The sequence below is a fragment of the Tenrec ecaudatus genome, chromosome 9 (assembly GCF_050624435.1).
Source record: "Tenrec ecaudatus isolate mTenEca1 chromosome 9, mTenEca1.hap1, whole genome shotgun sequence".
In the NCBI taxonomy this organism is placed as follows: domain Eukaryota; kingdom Metazoa; phylum Chordata; class Mammalia; order Afrosoricida; family Tenrecidae; genus Tenrec; species Tenrec ecaudatus.
The window spans coordinates 57,745,895-57,752,036 of NC_134538.1; the positions used below are offsets into that span (position 1 = coordinate 57,745,895).

Consider the following 6,142-nt stretch of genomic DNA (forward strand, 5'->3'; position numbering starts at 1 on the left):
ATACTCTCTCGATGCGTCCAGCATCATTCAATATTTTGATGCTTCCTGTATAGTACAATATTTGGAACATAGAATCTTTCGCGATTCTCAATGTAGAAAACAAAAATGTGCATCTAGACCAATAGATAACACCATGGTAAACAGAAAAAGAATCAAGTTGTCAAGTATTTCATTTTTCTTGGCTCCACAGTCGGTGCTAATGAAAACAGAAGTCAAGAAACCAAACAGCAGTACAGGACAAGCTGGCTGTCAGATAACAAGCAAAAGGGCATAGTCATTTCCCCTAGCCCCTGAGGCATCCTGACTAGCCAAACTTCTCATCTCCCTGACCTCTGGGAGACATCTTTGCGTGGGCAGCTTGGTTCAGACATAATCAGACCACGAGCTAGATCTTTCGCTTTATTTTCTTTTTTTTTCTGATTTTTTCCCCCTCTCACTTCCTCCTTTTTTCTGGCTTTGATCTCTGGTGGCCTCCCCACCCCACTCTTCCCACCTGCCCTACACAGCACCTGTGATCACAAAATAATATGATCAAAGACTAGGTTTCCCACAGAGAGGCTGTTTGTTTTAGCATCTACTTTATTGTCTTATATTCAGTTTGGTACTTTTGTTTTATTACAATACTCATCATATTTTTGGGGTTCTCTCTTGCTTCCTCTTTAAGTGCCCTCTGCCAGTACAGCCCCACTCCTGAGAAAACTCATTCATCTCAAGCAAAATCGGACAGTCCTTTAGATCCTGACACATTCCCCCCATAGTGGCTTTTTCTTTTGTTCTCGCTCCCCTCTTTGAATTCACCGACACAATGTATTCCCCTTGCCACCACAGAGCATCATCATTAGCAGCCACAAGCAGAGCCTTTGTTTTTGTGTCCCTTATCTCCCTGCAAACACCAATGATCTCTTTTGCTCTCTTTCTTTTTCTTCACAAAATATATTTCAGTGGAACTTGTAATTCCATTGCCCCTCTTAAAATACATTTCTCCTTTTTTCCCCACCTGTTCCTAATACTTTTTTGGTCACTGTAGGTCCATACCCTGGTGGATGGACATCTGGAAAGGGGGTGGGGGGTGGGAGGGGTCACCATTCATTAGCTACCAGGGGCATGAGAAGACCTTAGCCCAGTCCTCCAAGGTCCCAGATGAGGGAGTTTCATGGGGACAGGCTGGCCTTTCCAGGGTCAGCACAGATGGGAAGAGAAGACCCAAATTTGTCTGTCAGCAGGTCTAGTTGTGCTTGGAGAAATATTCCTTGCTGTCATCCACATTGGACTTGATTGTGTCACTGCCTGGCTTCCAGCCAGCAGGACACACTTCCTTCCCCGTGCTCATCCATGTACTGGACCAGCCTCAGAGCCTCGTCCACGGAGCGCCCCACAGGCAAGTCACTGGCCGTGATCTGACCGTGGACACTCTTGCCATGTTGATAAAGAGGCCCCTGTAGGTGATGCCTTCATCTTCCTTCAGCACACCATAGTCATGGGACGAGCTTCTGGTCACATCAGCCACCAGGGGACCCAAGCCTGCCTCCTTCCAGGGAGTGGTGATCCAAGCCAGGTGGGTGAACTGAGAGTCCACGGAGACTTCCAGCACCTTGCAGCCCAGCTTTCGGAAGCCACCAATGTGCTCACTGAAAGCAATGGTCTCCGTGGGGCACACGAAGGTGAAGTCCAGAGGGTGGAAAAAGAGCTCCACGTACTTCCCACTGTAGTCGGGAAGCTTCATCTCCTTGAAGCGCCGTCCACCATGGTCGTGGTCTGGAAGTTGGGGCAGGCTTTCTGATGTGTGCATTGCCCAAGGCCATCACTAAAAGCTGCGTGGGTTACGGTCAGACGTATGGACAGGCAGAAGCGCGGACTCACGTTCTCTGTGTCATATTTCTCCATTTTCTATACAAATTTTTCAGCCTATCCAGACAGTTGGTTATCATAATTGTCATTATCCAGACAGTTGGTTATCATAATTGTCATTATCCAGACAGTTGGTTATCATAATTGTCATTATCCAGACAGTTGGTTATCATAATTGTCATTATCCAGACAGTTGGTTATCATAATTGTCATTATCCAGACAGTTGGTTATCATAATTGTCATTATCCAGACAGTTGGTTATCATAATTGTCATTTCTTTTATTTCTCCCCATTCTTCTTCCACTCTACCTTTCCCTTCTTGCCTATATTTCTCCCCCTTTTCTACATTTCACCAATATGTATATCTCAGCTCCTATTAGACTTCTACCACGTCACTAAACAGAGCCAACTACCTCTACACATCTCAGCAGCTCACCCACTGCTAATAGCTGTACGGCAATGCTGAGGGAAGACCAGTCAACCACAGTAAACCAACAAAATCAAGAAAAACAAATGCGAGTAACTGAAAATCAACTAAATCCAATAAAGTCCTCTAAAGAAAATCACCTGAAACGAACAGATACAAAATTCAGAAGAACGATGCTCAAGGTTTATCAAGAGATGTGGATTGCACTCCAGAGAAAAACGGAAGAAAAAGAAAACCTAAAATCTTGAAACGTAAAGACTCCCCAGAGACCATAATGCGACAGAATTGTGTGAGCCAATAAAGGGCTTGGGGAACAGAAGGAAAGAAGAGAAGATTGGAAAGAGCCAGCCTGAGACAGTAAAACTCTAACTACAATCGACAAGGGAAACCATCATCATGCATAGCAACAGAAATGAAAATAAAAAATCAGAAGAAAGCATGAGAATGATATTGGACACTATCAAGAGAAACAACTTATCTCTCATCGGGATTCTGGAGCTAGAAGAAATGTGAAAATTCGCAGAGAAAACTATATGAGAAATCATAGAGGAAAACTTCACAACATCACAAAGGAGTAGAAACCAAATATTCAAGAAGCTAAGAGAACTCCAAACAGGTTAGACCCCAAAAGAAAAACCTGGCACATTGGATTTCAAAGAATGAGAGAATCCTCAGGGAAAATAAAGAAAAAATAATGGTAACCTATAAAGGAAAATGGATAAGCATAAACTCAGACTTTTCAGCAGAAACTATGAAGGCCAGAAGACAATGGAGTGACATATATTAAATTCTGAAAGAAAAAAATTGCAACCAAGAATCTTATGCCGACAAAATTATCCTTCAAACATGAGAAGAAATAAAGGTATTTTGAGATGAGGAAAAACTAAAGGAATTCCCCAAACCAAGAACAGCATTATAAAAAATAATAATCAAGTCACTATGAACATAGAATCCACTACAACAGCAGACAAACCTGAGTGCATCAGACAGGAAAACATCACTGAGAAAACAAAATGATGAAAGCAGAACTCAAGACAACACAGAAATAGAGGTACAGAGACAATGATAAACACACACACACACAAACAAGCACAACAAAATAACCTGCATATATTAATAATGACACTTAACACCAAGTGGTTAAATGCATCAGTCAAAACCAAAAGTTTATAGGACTGCTATATACATCAGACAAGACCATGGAAGAAGGGATAAAAAAGGGAGTACATTTTACAATCGCCAAGCACAAATTGAAATATCTAGGGAGATACCTAACAACAACAACAAATCCCAAGGTTGGTACAAAGCAAACTACAGAACACTATTACACTATTACAAGAAATCAAGAATAACTTTCACAAATGGAAGAGCATCCCATGCTTTTGGAGGGGAAGATTTAATATAGTAACAGCATCAGTCCTGCTCAAGGCATCATACAAGTTTAACGCTATCTATCCTGATACAAAACCAACATCTTTCTTCAAAGAATTAGAAAAACTGACTACCAACTTCATATGGACAGAAAGAAGCCTAGAATCAGCAGGGAACTCCTTAAGAAGAAGGACGAAGTCAGAGGGCTTACTTTACTTGACTTTAGTACCTATTATATAGCCACAATGGTCAAAACAGTGTGGTACTGGTATAACAACATATATTCAGACCAATGGAAAAAGAACTGAAAACCCAGAAATATAATCATCAGCAAACAGACAACTGATCTTTGGCAAGGGTGCAAAAAGTATAAAATGGGAAGCAAACGTTCTTTTCAACAGGTGGTGCTGGAAAAAATGGAAATCTACTTGCAGAAAAAAGAAACAAGACCCTTACTTCATTCCATGCACAAGAATAAATTCTAGGTGGATCACAGACTTTGAGGTAAAACCCCAAACTATTAGAGCCATTAATGAGGGAATTGGGATCAACCTACGAACTTTGGTGCAGGGAATACAAAGGCTATCAGAATTAGTAAAGAACACAAACACAGAGGAAGCCAAGTGGGATATACTGAAGATAAAACACCGTGTACATTGAAAGAATTCACCAAGAATAATAAGAGAGCCCACAGACTGGGGAAACATCTTTAGCAATGACACATCAGACAAAGGCCTTATTACTAAAATCTACAATACTCTGCTAGCTTACAATAAGAAAAAAGCAAATAGCCCATTGAGGAGGTGGGCAAAGGACCTGAACAGAAGTTTCACAAAGGAAGAAATCCGAATGTCCAATCAACATTGAGATCATTAGACATGAAGGAAATGTAAATTAAAACAACTATGAGATACCACCTTAAATCCTCAAAGATAGCCCCATTCAAAAAATCTGAAAGCATCAAGTGTTGGAAGGAGTGTGGTGAGACAGGAACTCTCATCCACTGCTGGTGGACCTGTAGGCATGTGCAGCCATTTGGAAATCAACTTGGCGATACCTAAAACAAGTGAAAATGTAGCTACCATATGACCCAGCAATGCCCCTACTGGTCATATATCCAGAAGAGGTAAGAAACAGACTACGGCCAAACATCTACTCTCCAATTTTCATTGTGGTACAATTCACAATCACAAAGAGTAGGACACAACCTAAATTTCCCTCAAGAGATGAACGGATTAAAGAAGTCTGATACATACATATAATGGAGTACTATGCATCCCTAAAAAGCAGTGAGGAATGCATGAAGCACATCATTGCACAGGAAGAATTGGGGGAAATGCTGAGCAAAGTAAGCCAAGAACAAAAGGACAAGTCCAACATGAGTCCACTGAGGTAAGCTTAAAAAGTCTAAGGGCATAGGGGGAAAGCCACAGAATGCATAAATTCCCGGTGAGGCCCACGTACTCAGGCAGGGGTCAGACCCAACCTAAGGGGGAAAAGGAAACAAGAGAGAGAGAGAGAGAGAGAGAGAGAGAGAGAGAGAGAGAGAGAGAGAGAGAGAGAGAGGACATGGATAGTGGGGGATTCGAGCCCTAACCCACCAATGGGGAGGGTATGTTATGTCTCCACAGGAAAGGGGGAGAAGGTCCAGTCCCCAATCCTCTACACCAAACTTCGAGGGCAACATGCCAGCAGGAAGCAGTAAACAAACAGAGTTCTGTAGGGGAGGCCCCAATTCCAGCTATGTTGACCCCCTCCCCAGAAGACTACACTACAGAGGACAACACTGAAGATACAGCCCGGGGAGAGTGGTGGGTCTGCCCAGACCATATAGGAGCAAACTAAGCGGGAAAGAGAAAGAGAGAGTGGACCGCAACCTGGTCCGCCAAGTCCTGAGGACAACACTCCTGCTCGAAGCAGCCAAGGCACAGACAGGACCATAGGGTCGGCCCTGTCACAAGACATGACATCCCCTCACTGACCCACAGTGCTGCAGCGGACAGCACTGGAGACACAATGTGAGAGCTGTGCCCAGTCTGAGCCACCCACACAGAGGCAAAACATGAAGGGAACCCAACAGAGCAGCCAGGGGAGCAAAGCAACAAAGTTCCCGAGAAATCCTGAGAGTAGAATTCAGACTTGGAGGGCAGCGCTTGGGACCTCATCAGACTAGATTGGAAAACATACATAAAGGTCAGCAGACAGACCCTTATAAACTATTTATCGGCCCCTTTTTTGCTTCTTCTTTTCATGTCTAGCTATATAAGATAGGCAAGATATGTACTCCTGAGGAGAAAATAATGGGATTGACAGGTTTTTTTGGGGGGGGAGGGGAGGAGGGCAGGGGAGAAGGGGAGTTGGGGGAAATGGAGGGGGTGAGGCAATAAATCCCGGGACAAGGGAACAACAAGAGATCTAAAATCTGTGGAGAGGAAGGTCTAGAATGCCTGATGGAGTTTGACCAAGGTCAATGTAGCAAAGAGGAATTCCTGAGA

General features: G+C 43.1%; 1 pseudogene; it reads right to left on the bottom strand.

Annotated features, from left to right (window-relative positions):
• Positions 1 to 1,225: 1,225 nt before the first annotated feature.
• Positions 1,226 to 1,802, bottom strand: LOC142456370 (peroxiredoxin-2 pseudogene; annotated as a pseudogene).
• Between the last annotated feature and the right edge of the window lie 4,340 nt (positions 1,803 to 6,142).